A 19,919-nucleotide genomic window follows, 5' to 3' on the forward strand; every position below is an offset into this window, starting at 1 on the left:
GATGCTAACTTTCTTCTGTATATGATTATACATTTTCAAACCACCAGGTCCCAAACAATGTAGCAACATTTTCTTATTTTTCTCTGACGAGAACGCTTCTTCATCCTCAAACGTGAATAAATAATTTTCTATGTACTCCTTCCACTCATTTCATTTTAAAATGTGCTCCCCTTTAGCTGCCAAAAAGACTTGTTCTGGTGATAAGTTCCACAAGTTACCTGAAGCCATATTAGCACACTCTGAAGTACACAGACAAAGCCTCAGAATTTGGAGAGTCGATAAAAAGATGATAAATACCCATGACTTTAATGCGACTTGTCACTATAAACTCCCCCAACAGAGCTTTACCTGTCGCTGATGGATAAAGCTTGAATATAGCTGACCCCCTTCCCACACCTGGCGTGACTGCAGTGTGTCTGTTGTAACGTGGGGAGAGGAGTTGGCCTAAATACTAGGGCCGTCTACCCGAATATGGGGAACTGGGTTCGAGTCTTAGCAATGACGCTGAATATCCTGTGATTCTGGGCAAATCACTTAGGGCCCGATTCACAGAACAAACTTAAGACAAAATCCTAAACTTAGTACCATTTTGGTATTCACAGAATGCATTTACTACTTCTGGTATTCACAGAATGAACTTACTACTTTTGCGATTCACAGAATAAACTTACTACTTTTTCTATTCACAGAATGGATTTAAGACTACTAACTTTACGTCCGCACTCGGGCTGGAAATTCCGGGCCGGAGGCGGAGCTTCCGGGCCGGAGGCGGAGCTTCTGGCCCAGAGGTGGAGATTTTAAATCTCCGCCACTGGCCGGAATCCCCACCTCCGGCCCGGAAGCTCTGCCTCGGGCCCGGAAGCTCCGCCTCCGGCCCGGAAGCTCCGCCTCCGGGCCGGAATTTCCGGCCCGAGTGCGGACGTAAAGTTAGTAGTCTTAAATCCATTCTGTGAATAGCAAAAGTAGTAAGTTTATTCTGTGAATCGCAAAAGTAGTAAGTTCATTCTGTGAATATCAGAAGTAGTAAGTGCATTCTGTGAATACCAAAATCGTACTAAGTTTAGGATTTTGTCTTAAGTTTTTTCTGTGAATCGGGCCCACTATCTCCCCGTGCCTAACAAAAATGAATGTGTCCTCATGTAATGCAACTGGTGCTATGAAAGCACTCTGATACCCGATTCATTCGGGTCAAGTTCGTGATATATAAAACTGCCTAAAATAAATGTGCGCTGTGTGTCTGTCGCTATAAGTTCCCCCCACAGACGTTGAACAGGCTTTTACCAAGGAATAGGCTTGACCGTCGCTGAAATAGTTGGAAGGAATTGTTGAAACAGCTAGCACGATTATCTTCCTGACGTGGCGGTAGTGATCGGCGTGCTAATAAACCCCGTAACCAATAGACTTGAATAGAAATGATCCCAAAAGATGGCCATCAAACTGGCTGAATGTCCCTTTTAACAGCTGGTAGGGCTTGTATACGCGTACACATGTATACGTCCCTTTCTACAGCTGATAGGGCTTGAACAAGCGCACAGGTGTACTGTGCGTCTTGAGCTCCCTGCATCACTCTCTGGTACAGCCGTCTTTTCCCTGCGCCCATCTTCTCCACACACCCCTCTGCACCACGAGCAGGTTAAGGCCATCGGTAATAATAAAATATAAAATTACCTTTACAAAGGCTGACTTCTCTGGAGGGAGCTGGAGGTGTAGAGGGACTTTGAACAGCTCAGTAAATGTAACCTGCATGGCCTGGGACTACCGAATTTCCCCCTCCCCCGCCCTGTGTATAAACCACATCTATTAATGATGGACATGAGAGGGGAGTTTCTTTGGAGGCGGGGTTCGTACAACCCCCGGCCGTATTTATTAAAATATGAAAACAAAATAAAATTGAATGAAACAATATTTACACAATTTACGCAGAAACGTAGCATGACATTTGATTACAATTCATATGTACAGATATCAGATGGCTAACCTTAACATATTTCTAATACATAGTTTTTCCTATCCGAATCTAACATCTGGATCATAATCATACATTAATTACTTTCTGCGTATCCTATTTGGGCCTACGGCAAGGTCGCTAACCGGTGTCAGATCCTTATCAACTAGCCACGCCCTCCCGTAGGAGTGCGCATGCGCAGAGGGCCCGTTTACCGAGAGGGTACTTCCCCCCCCCGGTTGCCCCCATACGTTCCCTGAACTCTTGCACTCTGCGCCATTTAGTGACGTCATCATACCAGTGCGGGGTGGCCAACCAGCCTAAAGAAAGTGTGACTCCCCCCTTCCCCGCACCCATCCAGCCAACCAGTTGTACCGCCCCTGGAGTTATAGGAGAGACCCCTTGTCCCTCCCCCTGGGTGACCCCATCCAAGAATGGCGCCGCCCCCTAAGGACCTTAAATGTACTGCTCACCAGTCATGACCTTACCGCCTGACCAAGGAATAGCAATAAATACGACGATTGATGACCTGTAAACGGGAAACTGCCTAAGGAACAAAATCATACTGTCAACTTCATAACACAATAACCACATTGCTACAGGGGATGGTGGGTGGGCAAAAAAGGTTGACAGCCTCCTAGAGGCTGAGTGCGGCAGGCCTGGGAGCGCGGGACAAAGAGTCCGACTCCCCCGCTCCCCGGCCTTTTATCAAGCAATACTGGGCAAGCCGGTTCTAACCGGCCTGCCCCTTGCTCCCCCTTGACCCAGAAGCGCCTTAATCGCTTCCGGGTCAAGGTGGAGCCCCTACTAGCCAATCCCCACCGCGGCGCGTCCACCGCGTCATAATGACGCGGTGGAGCGCGCCGCGCCCGGGACAGTAGGCGAGGGGGGGAGGGGGTCAGCGCCCCGCCATACTTGCGGCAGGGCCGATACCGGCCCCGCCTTTCTCTTCTGTAGGGCCACAGTCTCAAACGGAAACTGGCCGAGTTCAGCTGGTAACGCATAGGTTCCTTGTACCAGGATTACATGGTAACTTGCTGACGAAGCTGTAAGAAAGACTCTCCACGCGATCTTCAGGAATGTACTTTATTTATGTAATCCCGATACATGTACCGCAGATGCCTCCACCTCTGATCAGCTCTTCTCCGCCTCCTCACTCTGCTAATTACATGGTTAACACTCCACATTCCAACCCTTGTCATAGATAGCATTCCAACCTTCAACTAGCATCACTACAGCTTCTTTGCACTGGACCTGGATTCCAAACTGTAACAGACGAGGTTAATGGGTAGAGGTGGTAAGGATCGCTGAGGCTGCAAGTGAGAGGACCAGTTTTCCCTCAGATCTCCACCCAGACCCTAAGAATCTTATTCTTGAAGTAGGACATCAGTGTGTGTTCATCAGAGATAATAGGGATTGTTTTTAATGCCCCAGATCAGTTATGTCAAGGAATATTCTAAATAATTTAGTTTGATATGATGTCTGGATGATCCTGTTCACGTAGTGGCATTTCTTTGCTTTATGAATGCTCTGTGATATTGTCTCGCATGGTTTACAAAGATCTCAGTTTTCCAAAGCCTTGATTTACTCCAGCATTGATCCATTTTTCATCCCAGTATTTTCCTGACAGCAATTTCTGATTTATACCACTTGTTGGTCCACTTCTCAAGTGACTCAGCTTTTTTATGTTGTACAGGAGCCACTCACGTTCTCAAACATTAGAGATCGGGCCTCTGTTGTCCTGGTGGCTCTTGCTTGATCTTGGTGGCCTTTGTTCCCTCTGTTGTTGAGGTTGGCGGTGGGTTCTTGCTAGCAGTTGCCTGTGGTTCCTGGTCCCCTGTCGTTTCCCCCTCTGTCCCGGGATTGTCTCATCAGCTTGCAGCGGGCGGGTTGGCTGTTGGGAGGCTGGACCTGGTGGCTTTGGGGTGTTCTCCGGCTGGGGCTCAGTTGGTCCAACGGTCCTGGCGCCCTTCCTCTCTGAAATCCTTTGCGTGGCTTTGGGTTTCTATTCAGGGTTGGTGTGCAGCTTGAGGATGGTCTGCTTTGGAGATGGATCCTGTGCGTATATTGGATTCCTGATGGTTGGTTTCGACTTGGGTCTGGCTTTGTCCTCGTTGTGGGCTCAGTGGGAGGCTGTGAGGGCCTTTAGTAGGTTCGGCCTGTGAGCCTGTAGTTCCGTTGGTATCCCGGTTGTTGCAAAGTTGTTTCCTCCAGAAGCCCATGGTTGAGACCTTGGTGCCTGGTTGGGGTCTTCAGTTGGTACTGTGGGATTTGCGGTCGGCTCCCTTTGAGCCTCTGGGTGGGGTGCCTCTGCTCTTGTCGCTGTTGCCTCGGCCAGGTGGGTTGGGGAGGTGGGTTTCTTCCTTTGTTCCCACAATCCCTTCCTCATTTCAATGCTCAGGGTTCTGGTTTTGCTCATGTTCTGTTCTGTTCCTCTTTCTGAGGTTGGGGTGCGGCTGCACTGTTTGGACGTTAGGTGGGCTCTTGGTGTGTACTCGACCTTCTCGTAAGGTGGGTTAGCTTTTAATGTCTTTTGGCCTGGCTGGGCTGGGTCTGGTGCCGTCTGGTGCTACTCTCAGTCGGTGGCTGAGGTGGGCTGTGGGGGCGGCCTATGAGGCTTGTGGAATGCTGTCGCCTTGGTCGGTGCTGTGGTGCTCGACACGGGGTATGGCTGCTTCCTGGGTCTGTTTTCTGGGGGCGTCTATGGCTGAGATTCGCTCAGCGGCTTCTTGAAGTGCTCCTCACACCTTTATGTCCCATTACCGTTTGGTGGTGTGGGACTGGATCGGCTGGGTTTGGGGACGCTGTGTTGCATTCTGTTCTGGTGGGGTGACTTTCTGCGTGTGTTAGTAAAGTCTGTTTCCTGCTATCTGTGAAACCGATTCTTGCTTTGGTATCTGCTCATATGGTAATGACTGTGATGGGGAGGTCTGACGAGGAGGTAATGACCGGTTTCTTACCGGTAATATTCATTACTCCGAGTCGTAGACCTCCCCGTCACAGTCCAGGTTCCAATCCCTCCCTCCCTGGTCGGCTTCTTGTGCTTGGGGTACAGGATGTGCTTCTTTGGGTCAAGGGTTATATGCCACAGGATGTGGGAGTGGCCTGAAGTGTAGGGATGGGCCAAGGAGTTTTGCTTGGAAGTTCTGGGGATTGCATTGTATTTCAAACCACTGAGGAGTAGTCAATGCACTCCTATTTTCATAGTTTCCCGGGTGCCGTAGGTATAGGGTTAACATCCAGATCAGAAATAAAGAAGAGACGAATTTAATATTTGAATAAAACTGTATTGTTTGTTCAGTGCCATCGGTTGTATGGTGGGACTTCCGGCTCTGGTGAGGTGTGACTTCCTGCTGTGGACCGGCACTCCAATATTACAGTTGATCAGCTCTCACTTGCCATGTCATCAACAACACTACACCTCAAGCAAGTGGGTAGCTGTTTCATTGCATATGTGTGCTGTCATGTCAAATCCCTTCCTCGATATCCTGCCAGGCTGCCCGGGGGGCCACGTAGTGGACCTCCCAACAGGGCGGCCACCTTAGTGCCACAGGAAGGCACAGGTTTCAGCATACCGGGCTCCCTAGTCCAGGGACCAGGGGGTCAGTCGGCTGCATCACTTCCAGCCGTGGGGTGGGGGAGGACAAGGGTACAAATACCTTCCCCCGCCTCTTGACCGCTGCCCGTTTCGCTGTTTTGACTGCTGCCCGTCTCGCTGACGCCGTTCAGGCATGCATCTCTTTTCTGCCTTCCCTTCATGCAGATTAGACGTGATTTGCGATCCCCTGGAGCTGAGAATCGGTGAGTGCATTCACCCCCCCCCACTTGGTTCGTGGCGGCGGAGTCTACACTTCTACGCCCGGCCACTGCCGAGGCTGTTGTCCGCCGGGGGGGTCAGCTTCAGGGGGCACAGGGTGGCAGCCGTCCCCCCAGGTTAGGGCAATCGCCCAGCCAAGCCGCGTGGTGTTGGCTAGGATCCGCATTTGTCTGGGGGGGAGCCAGCGAGGCGACCGTTCGTCACTGTGACACGAGGCAGCGGAGTCGGTTCCGTGGGTCCGGCGTGTGCAGGAATTGCGTGGAGGGGGCGAGAGCAGCGAGCCTAGCAGCACTCACCCCTTCCCCCGGCAGGGTGCTGTGGGGGGCATGCGGCCCGTGGGGGCATGATCTTGCGCGGTGGAACAGGCGGAGGGGGGCAATGTGCCTCGTCTGGGACCCCCCCCTCCGTTACTCGAATAATCGGCAGCGCTGCGTCAGGCTCCCGACGGGGGATTGGGCAGGGCAGCGAGCGTGCATCGCTCCCCTCTCACTGCATCACTATTCAGTGTCCCAGCAGCACATCCAGTTGCTGTGCCCCAGCCCGTGGGGGGGCAGCGAGTCTCGTTGCCCCCTACGCTGTCTTCGCTCGGCTGAGCAAGTGCGAGGCCCAGTCCGCAGGGCCAGATGTTGCATGTGGGGAGGGAGCGAGCGTCGAGGGCTCCCATACCTCCCTGTGGCGGGTGCCGTCCGATGGTGCCGGTCTCCGGGCCTCAGCCCGTGGGCACAGGAGTTAGATGAGGTTGTAGATTTGGGCAGAGGCGAGCATCAGGGCAGCAACAGTGCGTTGGCACCGACGGTCCTCCACGTGGGTTAAACAAAAGGATCTCCCTAATTCGATTGAGGCCCTAGAGGAGGGAGAAAACACAGCAAGATAAAGTAGAAACCTCTTAGCCGGCCTATACACTTTTACATCGATCTATTTAGATTCTGCATCCCCCGTCAAAATGTCATAAATTAGTTACATTACGTTTGCATTAAGACCATATGAAGCAATTTTGATTTTTAAATGACATACAGTTCTTTTATTTATGTCTTTTGTTGTGTTTTATAATTTACACATAATTTAAGCAAAGAAAAAATTTTTTACATTTGTGAATTTTGATGCTAACACATTGCACATTTAATATAAAAAAGAGAGAACAACATCCTAGACATCTGTGATATGTACAATAAACAATTACTAGTCACTCATACTTGCATTCATACGATAAAAAATGAAAGGAAGATATATAAGAGAGAAGAAAATAGAACTCTTAGATTGGTCAAATTTCTCAGACAAACAGAGTAGAAAGATTGTCAGTTTTCTCTGTGTCAGAAGTAATGTCGCGGTCGTGTGGGAAACAATGTCGCGGTCAACGCGCGTTTCAGTGGAAAGAACCACCTTCTTCAGGACCAACTGCTGAGTATTAGGAAATGGGGTGAACGTGGATGATGTCTTATATATTAATGGGCCAGATGCATGTGACCCGCTGTAAAAAGTGTCTGTCTTGCAGTGCAAGAGTATATAATTTTTTCTCAACGAATTAAAATATGGAGATACGTTTTCAATCCGAGGTTAGTATAGTTATCTCCAAAAGCGTTGTAAGTGCAACTACGGCAGTATGTGTATCTTGACTGATCGGCAAAGAAGCTTCACGGCGTAAAGAGAGACATGCCGGGACGCGATGCAGCCATCCATCTTAGATGAATGGTATTAAATATACACATACAGAGACGCACGATATTAAGACATTTGCCTGGCATCATTTGCCAACACCAACCCTTGCTCTGACAAGGACTGCCGTAGTTGCACTTACAACGCTTTTGGAGATAACTATACTAACCTCGGATTGAAAACGTATCTCCATATTTTAATTCGTTGAGAAAAAATTATATACTCTTGCACTGCAAGACAGACGCTTTTTACAGCGGGTCACATGCATCTGGCCCATTAATATATAAGACACCCAGACATCATCCACGTTCACCCCATTTCCTAATACTCAGCAGTTGGTCCTGAAGAAGGTGGTTCTTTCCACTGAAACGCGCGTTGACCGCGACATTGTTTCCCACACGACCGCGACATTACTTCTGACACAGAGAAAACTGACAATCTTTCTACTCTGTTTGTCTGAGAAATTTGACCAATCTAAGAGTTCTATTTTCTTCTCTCTTATATATCTTCCTTTCATTTTTTATCGTATGAATGCAAGTATGAGTGACTAGTAATTGTTTATTGTACATATCACAGATGTCTAGGATGTTGTTCTCTCTTTTTTATATTAAATGTGCAATGTGTTAGCATCAAAATTCACAAATGTAAAAAATGTTTTCTTTTCTTAAATTATGTGTAAATTATAAAACACAACAAAAGACATAAATAAAAGAACTGTTTGTTATTTAAAAATCAAAATTGCTTCATATGGTCTTAATGCAAACATAATGTAACTCATTTATGACATTTTGACGGGGGATGCAGAATCTAAATAGATCGATGTAAAAGTGTATAGGCCGGCTAAGAGGTTTCTACTTTATCCTACTTTATCTTACCGACGGTCCTCCACTCCAGCTTTTAGCGTACTGGGGCGGACTTGGAAGGAAGGAGGGGGGCGCGATGACGTGGCCCCCAGGCATTCACGCGAGCCAGCAGTCTCTTTGGGGGAGGTTGGGGGGTTCGTGATGCCCCGCACAGCGAACTGCCACCGGGCCCTGCTATGCACACAGGTGGGGAATAGAGGGATAGTCCGGGGCCCGCTGTGTAATGTAAAATCTGTGCTCATGAAATCGATCCATAATTTGTTGTCGAGTTCGCGCTGCTGTACTTGGGGGCTGGAACCAGGGTTCGAGCCTCGGGGTCGCGCTCTCATCCGATGATTCTGGGCAAATCACTTACGCTCCCGTGCCTGAATGTGTAATGTAAAAACGGTGCCCATGAATGCACTCCATACTTTCGGGTCGGGTTTGCGCTGCCGACTTTGGTGCGAGAACCAGGGTTCGTGCCTTGGGGTCGCGTTCACATCCGGTGATTCTGGGCTAATCACTTACTCTCCCGTGCCTGAAGGTGTAATGTAAAAATGGTGCTCATAAAGCGCTCCATCTTTCGGGTCGAGTTCGCGCTATATAAACATGCAAAAAAAAAAACACCAGTTTTGGGGTAGAGACCTGACTGGTCCCGATCTGAGGGCAGCAGTCGTGATTTGGGGGGCTGCGACCGCCGGAGTGTGTCCTGTCCCGGGCAGGGGCCAAGAGAGTGGCATGTATGGAGCCGCGGCCTGGCATACCCGGGCCTCGACAGGTTTTCGTTAAAGGCCCCATGTCCCGACAGCGGAGATCCGGCTTAGCAACTGGCAACAGGGTTTGATGCAGGCATGTGGTTGTCGAATTGAGCACGGGAGTCCGGCACAGGCACACATCATTCCTAATGGTAAGTGTGATACTTTACTTCACACGACCTCCGGTTTCACCGTTGTGCTCCCATTGCTATGCTGCCCCCTGGGCAATCCCTCCAGCCTAACCCGACCCTTGTGTACAGCAGATGTCTGCCCGACGCCCGTCCGTGTCATCTCCAACCAAGTCAGATGGAGAGAGAGAATACACGTAATTCGAAGTAATGCACCATGATTCCTGATCTCGCAGGAAACAGAGGGCTAAACTAAGTTTGTGTGAAGGACCAGGTTTAAGCTTAGAGTTGGTAGACCCTAGTAAGCCTCCTCTTGGTCTTGGGTCTTGTATTTGCACGCCTTGGTCCTGTTAGAGTCAATGCACCACAGGCTTGGGGTTGCGGTGGTCAAGCGTGGCATTAAGGTGTGCATTAGCTTCACACTGGAAGAAGGAGAGTTACCAGCACATGGTTTCAGCAGGGGATGAGAAAAGAGGTTGCTCGTTCCCACCAGCGGTGTTAGGCGATGATTGCGGACGCTTTCCCTGCTGGGTGCAAATATTTAAGAAGTCTTTTGTCCGACTGAGGACACACTACATCAGAGGTCTTCAAACTTTTGGATGCCGAGACCCCCCTGTCAACATTTTGAGGCGTAAGGACCCCCTCCTGACAAAAATGTCTAAACCTGTTGACTAAATTGCGTGGGATGAAAATGTAAATGAGGTTATGTGATGCCGCGTATTTTGGGATAGCATTGCTTCATTATTTTGATATTTGTTACACACAGTAACGCTGAGGAAAGATTTCACCCAATCAGTACCCATTTATAACCAAAATACAGCAATTATCATCAGAAAGATTTCAAGTCATCCTTTGTGAAGGGCCTTCCACTCTGCAGCAATACGTGCTGCCACATTAGAAGCTCACCTGGCCCTGACCGGAAGAAGCAGGGGTCCCTTAAAACCCTGGCGGTTTTGTGTAGAGTTAAGCCGTTTACCCATGCAGCTTTCCTCTCACCCCCTCCCTTCCATCCCTCTCTCCTCTCCTAACCCCGGATCCCTCTCTCACTTTGCAGGCCATTTTCTTTCACCCCTTTTTACAACTTCTGAACTCTCCCCATTCAACCTCTCACTTCACCTTTAATCACCTCTTGCCATTCTGTCCTTTCACTGCCCTCATCTCTAACAGTCTCTCACATTTATCTCATGGCCTCTCTGGCCCTGTCACCTCCCGTGCCCCTCAGCACTTCTCATTCACCTCGTCTCTTCATTCAAATTTTTGTCTATTTGTATCTTACACCTCTCCAGTCCCCCCATTCCTCTTTCACATCTCCCCTTTGTTCTAACAGAAGCCCTCACCTTTGGATCAGACTCACTTCTTGCGTGTCCACACTTCTCTTCGGCAATTCACATTTCTCCTCATCCCTGACCTCTTCAATCAAATTCTCTCACTCCCTTGCTGTCCTCTCTCATTTTGGGTGCGGATGCAAGTTCAGAATGGGATGAATGAATGTATGATTACTGATGGGCTTGTTTGAGTGAGTTGCATATTGAGTAGTGAGGGGGACAGGTGAGTGAAGTGTCACATGAGTGCAGGATGAGTAGTGTACTCGTGTGACTGCAGGTTGAGGTATAGTGTGAGCAGGACAAGTGCATTTTGAGTGCAGAGTGATCACTGAGTGCAAGGTGAGCGGGTGAATGGTGCAAGTGCATGGTGATCAGTGTGAGTGCATTGTGATCACTGTGAGTGCAAGGTGAGCGTGACAATAAAGGGCGAGAGATGAGGAATGAGTTGTCTGAATGCAGGGTGCATTCCCAGACCCATGAAGTAACTCAGCATGTTATTGACGGGGCGTAGACTTTAAGATCTAAGTTAAACTATTGCGGCATTAATCGGGGATCGAGGGTGAAGGAAATGAATAATGTGCTGATCCTGCAACAAACTTCCAGTCCTATGGTTAGGGTTACCAGCAGATTATTTTGATGGCCCAGTCGGTACAAAAAAAAGCAGTCACCTAAAGCGGTATTTTCAGCGCTTATCTGTGCATACTTCCCAGGGCCGGCTTTAGTGCTGGTGGTGCCCTGTGCGACAATGTTTGTTGGTGCCCCCACAATGACCACCCCCACCACGGATTCTCTCACTAGCACCCTTTAACAGTGACCAAGTCTCCATAACCCCACACTCTCAGATGCATTGAATTAGTTATATAGTGCCACTCATACCAGTGTAGGGTGTCTGAGCACTTTGCATCACACACACATTACACAGAGACAATCAATCATAAGTGTGTAAATCAGTGTATAGGAAATGTTACATATGCTAAAGGACTAAAAGTATAGGAGTCACATGTCATCCATACTGGTAGGCAGTATAGTTCAAGAGTGCTTGGTGTGGAGAAGCACAAACTCAGAGTCGAAAAAGAAACAGCATAGTTGGGAGTTTCCTTTAATAATAAGAATTGATTTCTAGCCAAATTAACCCTTTTTGCAACATTAATCAATGGTCTAATAAGGTATTCTTTGTAGTGTGCATGCTCTTCTAGGATGAAAGTTAATAGCTCACTATTCTATATTAGTACTTTAAGTTATAAATTGCAAGTAACAAAAGGATGTCTCTTTTGAAAGCAGTAACCTGCTGATCTCTTCACATCATACGCACTCTGTAATCTACTTGGTACACGTTCTTTGCAGCAGGCATATTAACCCTCTGCACTAACTTCACCTAAGTCAAAACCTCAACTATACAAAATTCTGATCTCTCTCCAGGAAGATAATTAATCACATGAGTTATCTTGACATTTATGTGAGGCCTGGTAATTGCCGGGGAAAGAAACGCTGCAGCAGGTGCTTCAAAAGCACAATAAACTTTCACACACAGCGCCCCCAGGAAGCCAACTTTGTATTCCTTTCCATGAAATGCATTCTCAAGCTACGGCAGTGAATGTAAAATCCAAATGTAAGGAATAGGCACAGTGGGGACCCAGGGGGTACTGGAACCAGCAAAAAAACCTAAGCCTCTGTAACCAGTTTACAAAGGCATGTTAAAATGCAAATGGTCTTTAAAGACCTGTGAAAAAACACGGGGGTGCCGGAGATAGGAATCCAGACACTGCCCAGCTGAGCCCCCAGCGGCTCAAGTTTAACTGCAGCAGCCCGGGCTGAGACACAGGACGGGGGAAGTGTGGGAGGGGGGGGGGGGCTGAAGCCCTTGGGCCTGGGCAGAAGTGTGACTGGGAAGGCGCGACCCCCTTTGCATCACTCCACGGCCCCCCTGGGGGTCGCGCCCCACAGTTTGAAGACCCTTGCACTACATCTATTTGGCGTGGCACGCCCGTCCGGCGGTTCTGTTGCGTTTGCTTAGGATATTCGTTATGCCTCGCTATCTTTGACTTTCTCATTTGTGGTTTCCCACGCCCGCCTATGATTCTCTTTCAGCCGATAAGGTTAACCCGTGGGCCTCACGCGGCACTAGCCTTTCGATTCTATAGGTAGCCAAGACCTATTGCACAGTTTCTCTCTTCGTCCTTGGGCTATGGGATTAATGCGTGTATTGCGTGTATCGGTGTTGTGCTGTAGGTAATTTTTTAGGGAACAACATACTGTGGATATGTTCGCACAGTGCTCTCTAGCAGTGATAAATTTGCGAGTTGTCAGTTGCACGGTTGCTTAGTGATTAGCAGGTGAGCCAACTAGGGGGCAGGCGGCACGGTCTTATTATGGGGTTCGAGCGCCATGACACAGCCCCTGTCAGGGGCCTAAACGTATGTTGCAGCTTGGCACTGGCTATTAGTGACAAAGTGGAAAGAAAGACTTCCTGGCGTGTTGAAAATCGTATGGCAATTAGACTTCTTCTAAAGAGAGTGCACTCTGTTATTTCCATTTTGTCGAACTGAGAGGTAGACAATAGTTTGCAGAAGCACCCCTGACAGATTAATGAATAAGCAAATAAGCATAAATGAAGCCGCCCTTGTTTGATTTGATTTCCTCCAATGTTCTGGAGAGTAAACCTTCGATGTTAAACAATAGGCCCAGGTACTAGTCAGCATCTTGATGGTCATGTTTATGCGCCAACCACCCTTCCAGTTGATCCTTTCGCCGGTGTGTGAAGCTTGCTGGCCTTTCAGGATTTATGCTTACATTGTTGGCTGCACAATAGGGAGTCCAGGGAGCAGTGCATGTTGCAGGACAATTCCAATTTGATGAAATATCCTCTGAGTTTGGAGAGGCACTGTCTGTGGTAGAGGTTGGGGGGCCATGTCAGCCACATAGAGATTAAAAGGAGTGGGCTAGGACACTACACTGTTTAGACCTCTTGTGGGGGAAGGTAGAAGCACAGATGTGTATCGTATGTGAAAATCCCATGAAGGTACTACTTCCTTGGCTCAGTCTGATCAGTTCAGAATGGCGAAATGTTCCTGGTGAATTGTTTTGACCCAACGCCGAAGTGAGAGCCTCTAGTGCATGGTCAGAAGCATTAGGCGACTGCAGCACGACAAAGGTCTTTTAAGACACTGGTGAAAAATGGTGCATGCTAAGTAGTCTTTAAGGCCCACCCCCCCTTGGAAAGATGGCAAGCAGGGGTCACACGGGGGAACAAGCTATTAGTTGACAGTCTTTTGAGCAAATAACCAGCATGAAAGTTTGAGGGTGGCTGCTGGTTGCCCTAGCATTGTTTGCCTGGTTTCGGGGCCAGTGATGGTTACTTTTCAGGGTATGGTTCAAATTCTTAGTTGCGTTTGGATACTTTGACAGGTTGCCTTACTAATGCAACACGACGATAAGTTGTAATTTTGTGGAGTGTTGAACTCGGGGTACCTTACAAGAAACTGATTAGTCTTGCAGTCCCTTCATTGCAGAACATAAGAATTGTAAACATTCTTGAAGGAAGCCATTATTAGCAGGAAGGTTTTGAACCATGTAGAGCCAACGGTTGTGGGTTCCACAGTAGTAATGGAATTACATTTACTTTCGACAGGCCCGAGCACACACACTTGTAATGAAGTTTAGCCGCGACTTCAGCCAGCTGAGCTCATTACGAGTTTCAAAGGCTGAGGGGTTGTTCCCTCTCCAGGGGTAGGTCAATGACTGTGGTGCTTAGCTGGGTTCCCCAAACCGCAGCGGTTATTGCGCTTCCAGGGGAAGGGGTAGGTTAGGCACCTATTAGCTCACCGAGCCTAAGCTCTTCTGAGGGTTGAGCCCATATGTTGATAGCAGAAAACTCATGCTTTTCAGCACCAAGTTACCGTTCAGGAGGGTATACGCAGGAAATACGCAAGTTGGGAGTGACACAGGCCAGGTGTGTGAAGCTGGCTGGCCTTTCAGGATTCAGGACAATATACCAACACAGTGTACCCCCTCAGTATTGCCTTCGGAGAACCCCCCTCACTTAAATTCCACAAGGATGTGTGCTCTGGAAGTGAGGGCATGTTATATGGTTGTAGTTACGCATAGCATTCCCCACCTGGAGAGCCATGCAGCGCGGGCCGGAAGCTGTTATCCAAAAGCGGGCTGCTGTCCCAAATCCTGGGGAATTAATGGGTTAAAGCACTACAGTCTACCATGTATTGAGAACAGTGTCATTTCCATTATTCAAGATATGGCAGTTATCTGTATAAGTTATCGGCAATTGCGGCAACCCTATCCTCACTTTGGGCCCCATTATTGAGCAGACAACAACAAAGAATTCTTTAGATTATTTACATCAAACATGTAGAGTTGATAGAGGGTCGGTCAATTTGTCGACATGTTCTATGCTCTGTGGTGACTTGTGGGGGGTTTATTAAGGTATGAAGCTGCCCCTCCCCAAGCCTGAGACATAAACGTGGCGCTCTTATAGAATGAAGACTTGGGGGTTATGTTTATGCCTAGGGATTCAAATATTTTGCCCAAGTACTTAGCTTTGCTTAAGAGGAGAATTTTTCATGCAACAGCACTTTGTTAAAATTAGGAACTGTGTAGAGCAAGCTACAGCTATGCTGACAAGAGACTCAGGCCCATGGTGAGGTGCACGGGTAACATTTTGTTCCCTTAGACAGTATTTATTTAGTGGTTAAACAGGACTAAGGTGGGGATACCTCTGGCAGTATTTCCATGCTTGAACGTACGTAGGGATGAAGTAACAGTGTCCCAAGTTGCGCAAATTGGGATGTATGACGTTACAACGCACACTTTTACAACGCATGCACTTACAACGCATTTTTTACAACGCATAATCCATTACAACGCATGACATTACAACGCATGACACTACAACGCATTTTTAAAAACTACCTTTACAACGCATTTCCATTACAACGCATACTACCTTTACAACGCATACCATTACAACGCATAATATTAAATTGCATTTAAGGTAAGTATTAGATAGTATAGGGGTAAAAGTTACTTTTCTAACTCCAGGGGGTGCAACAGTAGGGTAAGTGTTGGATAGTATAGGGGTAAAAATTACTATTCTAACTCCAGGGGGTGCAACAGTAGGGTAAGTGTTGGATAGTATAGGGGTAAAAATTACTATTCTAACTCCAGGGGGTGCAACAGTAGGGTAAGTGTTGGATAGTATAGGGGTAAAAATTACTATTCTAACTCCAGGGGGTGCAACAGTGGGGTAAGTGTTGGATAGTATCGGGGTAAAAATTACTATTCTAACTCCAGGGGGTGCATCAGTAGGGTAAGTGTTGGATAGTATAGGGGTAAAAATTACTATTCTAACTCCAGGGGGTGCAACAGTAGGGTAAGTGTTGGATAGTATAGGGGTAAAAATTACTATTCTAACTCCAGGGGGTGCAACAGTAGGGTAAGTGTTGGATAGTATAGGGGTAAAAATTACTATTCTAACTCCAGGGGGTGCAACAGTAGGGTAAGTGTTGGATAGTATAGGGGTAAAAATTACTATTCTAACTCCAGGGGGTGCAACAGTAGGGTAAGTGTTGGATAGAATAGGGGTAAAAATTACTATTCTAACTCCAGGGGGTGCAACAGTAGGGTAAGTGTTGGATAGTATAGGGGTAAAAATTACTATTCTAACTACAGGGGGTGCAACAGTAGGGTAAGTGTTGGATAGTGTAGTGTAATATTATGCGTTGTAATGGTATGCGTTGTAATGGTAGTATGCGTTGTAATGGAATGCGTTGTAAAGGTAGTTTTTAAAAATGCGTTGTAGTGTCATGCGTTGTAATGTCATGCGTTGTAATGGATTATGCGTTGTAAAAAATGCGTTGTAAAGGTAGTGCGTTGTAAAAGTTGCGTTGTAAAGGTTGTTCCCCGCAAATTGATATACTTTGGTGTCAGGTTAACGGGGGCGACTTGTACAAGAAACAAACATGGGTGGTTCTCAACACTGTTGGATAGAAGGGATGTTGTCAAGAGCAGAAATAAAACGAATTGCCATTAAACACATGATGGGGACTATTTAAGCGACATGCATAACAGCTGTAAAGGTGGTGCTAAAGGGATGGCATGCCAAGGGAGATATCTTTCATATTACACTGGATCCCCTCAATCCATCACGCCCAAGGTAAGCGGAGGATGCCTGATGGATTTGTTAGACCTGCTATTAGTTTTATTAAAACACCAGGTACTGAATTAATGACAATTGTTCTCAAATTATAGGTACTTCCAGGACACATGTTGTTCAATACACACACCTCTGGTCAGGACTGACCCCCCCCCCCTTGAGCAAAGGGAAGTAAAACACTATATGGTTTGGCATGCTTTGGCAGACGTTGGTGGTTAGCTCGCACACATGGGTGGTCTGCTGAGTTTGGGGGCAGGTTACATGCTTCATCTTGTCACGTCTCTGTCAGAGCCAGCAGACCCTTAGGGTGACAGTGCGGTCAAATACACGTCATGTTAGAGGTAGGTCCAGGATGAAAGGTTGTGCTGGGTGAGGCTCAAATCCAAAGCGGTTTTGGTATCCTTCCAAGGGGCACATCTGGTTGGAAAGTACAAAAATTTTAAGTACAACCGGAGATCCCCTCAGTTATGTCAGATCCTGCTTATTTGTTGTTTCCGCAGAGTTTGGGGCAGGTTAACTGGCCGCATCTTGTCTCGGTGGGTTTGATGTGTGGTCGGGTCAATTGACCGAGTACAGCCTTTTTCGCTTGGTATTTGGGCATGAAGGAATGCCAGGCAAGATTCTAGCAAAGGCAGGTAGGGGTACTTATGGGGTATGTGAGGTATTATCTCACTGGCAGGTCGCCATGCAGGGGGACTATGTACCTAGGTCACTCACATCAGGTAGAGGTGCCCAGTGGAAGCATGGGGGGGGGACTGCAAAGAACAGGACACTGCACAGGTTAGATTCCGGCGAATTGTGGCGGCACTACTGCACATGGCAAAGTAATGCTGGACTGATTCACATGCGGGGTATGGTTGTGGTGGTCCCTACCTCATTTCTCAGGATCTCTCCCTGTTGGGCTTAGCTAACGATCATCGAAATGGGCTTTAAATTTACAGCCTGTCTTGTCTCTGCCATACTGTGAGTGGGTTAGCCAGGGGCTTTAATAATTGCTGCAATGGCCCTCTAATACGATAGTACAGAATCAAGTTTAACGGTGCTATTTGTACCATCATTAGCACCAGCAGCGGCTCACAGGTGTAGCGGTAATGCTTCCTTTTATTTCGCCTGGGATTGGGGCTGGCAATGTCATCTTACTTTGCAGCCAGAAACTGAATAGGCAAAGACATACCTGTGATGGTGCAACGCGCACTCAGCAGTAGAGCCAGCTACGTTTCAACATAATCCTGATATACCGTCAGTGATAAACATAAGGTCAGGGGCTACACACGAATAGGCACTTTCTGTCAGCTGGGGCGTGAGTGTGCCATTCCCAAGAGGGTGCGGGTTGCCTTGTTAGTGCTGATATGGAGGGGATAAAGCTCTAATACGGACAACTACCAGAGCACATTTTGCAGTCATAGTTAGGTTCAATTGATTAAATTGTTGGCATGTTACCAGTTGCTTCAGTTAAGCGATTTTTCCTTGGGAGTTGTCAACGAACATTCGGACTGCAATGTTGGTGGTTAGCCGGGGCAGGCCTTTTAGATGTGTGTTTTTAGTTCAGGCATGTCCAAGGATGGGTTATGGTGCCTGAAGTCTGCCCTGGGATACATGTTCACAGGCAGGTGGAGCGGCAGAACTAAAAGGGGCTTGGGTTCGACCGCTGGTCACAGGTTCAGATCCTGGTAGGTCCACTTAGCAGTTCATCCTTTTGAGGTCGATGAAACAAGTACCATTGAGTTGAGTAACAGTAACATGTGCAAATTCTCCCACCCTATAGCCTTGGCTGGCAGACATGCAGGTATGGAAGTTGTCATCCAACGAGTGTGCTATGGTCCATAAGATTAAGGAAACCCCCTGGGTTAAGCACATTTGGGCTACAAAGTATTAAGAACACTTGGCATTCCCAGTATTCAAAAAAGGGCAGGTATTTATACATATGGTTCCCCTCTGGTTCACACTGTCCTGTCTGCTCCCTGGTATACTAGCAGAAGTTTGGGAGGGCAAGGCATCACCTAGGGTGGTGATTGGCTGAATACGATGGACATACTCCGACAAGTGCTATACACAGATAACTGGGTGAGAGGAAGTAAGGCGGGCTTGATAACTTATTTCCACCCGCAATGGCACTTCTTGTCATCAGGAGTAGCTTGTCAAAGGTATTGCTCTTCAGCCAGGCAATGTTAACATTGAGCCAACACCAAACTAATTGTTTTAGGGCATCCTGGGTGCATATACATGAAAGGCTGGGCGAGGCGGGTACCACGGATACTGGGTCCCCCTCCGAGTTGCAGACTCAGCACGATATGCTAACAGGTGGAGTGATGGGAATCCCAAGACATTTAAGGGGACAGCCGGCCGTAAGCCACACTGGGAGGGGTGGTGCAATTGTGCAGGCACGGGAACAGTTTTTGTAGAAGCAGCGGCCCGGGCGGGGGGGGGGGGTGTCTCCCCTCTCACCACTGGGTCTGACAGCTGGGAGGCAATGATTTGACTTTCCAGGGTAGGAGGGTCCTGCTGCCAGAATTGAATTCCCCCTGGGGTAAGTTAAGCATCCATCCTTGAACAGAGGGGTTTTGGTTTTATCAGTCTAAAGTCCACAGGGAGTTTAGAAAGGATGGGGGCACCTGTCCAGAAGGGGCATGCTAGCCTCCGGTCCTGTATGGGCTTGGACTTGTTTTAGCTGGACCTGTGAGAGGCCTGGTAATCAGCAGGATGTAGGTAAAGATGCCTACCTTGGTGGGGGGCCCTGGCTGTGACGGTGGCCACCCCCAGAGCTGTGGAGGAGTTACAGGGCGATCCAGAGTCTGCAAGGTACAGAAGGGTACTATATGCAGCAGCACAAAAAGGGTGCTAAGCCAAGGATACCCAGGGATGTCTTAGCGGGTCCCCTGGAGGAGCAACGGCGCCCCGTTAGTCCTATGGGCGGTTGTGAGTAAGTGCGTGGACTGGCGGTCCACTGATGGGAGGGGTGGCCCCTCCCAAAATTGGTAACCACCGATTGGCGACGGCCACGGTGTAATGTGGCTCATCAGACGGGCAGGCGGCGTAGGGGCTGGCCTGCCCTTGGATCGCCCGTAAGATAACCCACCATGTTAGCATATTTGTTATGCAAATAAACCTGCAGCAATTTTCTCCTCTGAAAAGGTGTCGTGTGGTTTATTTATGTATTTTGCTGTATGAGAACAGAGAAGTGTTGCCGATATTGGCACTATGAAAACCGGATGCTGCTTTCCAACATGGCACCTTCAAGCAACAACTGCAACGTGTCCTGTATGGTGTGCTTCAGCTGTTCCTGGTGCA

The sequence above is a fragment of the Triturus cristatus genome, chromosome 1_2, assembly GCF_964204655.1.
Source record: "Triturus cristatus chromosome 1_2, aTriCri1.1, whole genome shotgun sequence".
Taxonomy (NCBI): Eukaryota; Metazoa; Chordata; class Amphibia; order Caudata; family Salamandridae; genus Triturus; species Triturus cristatus.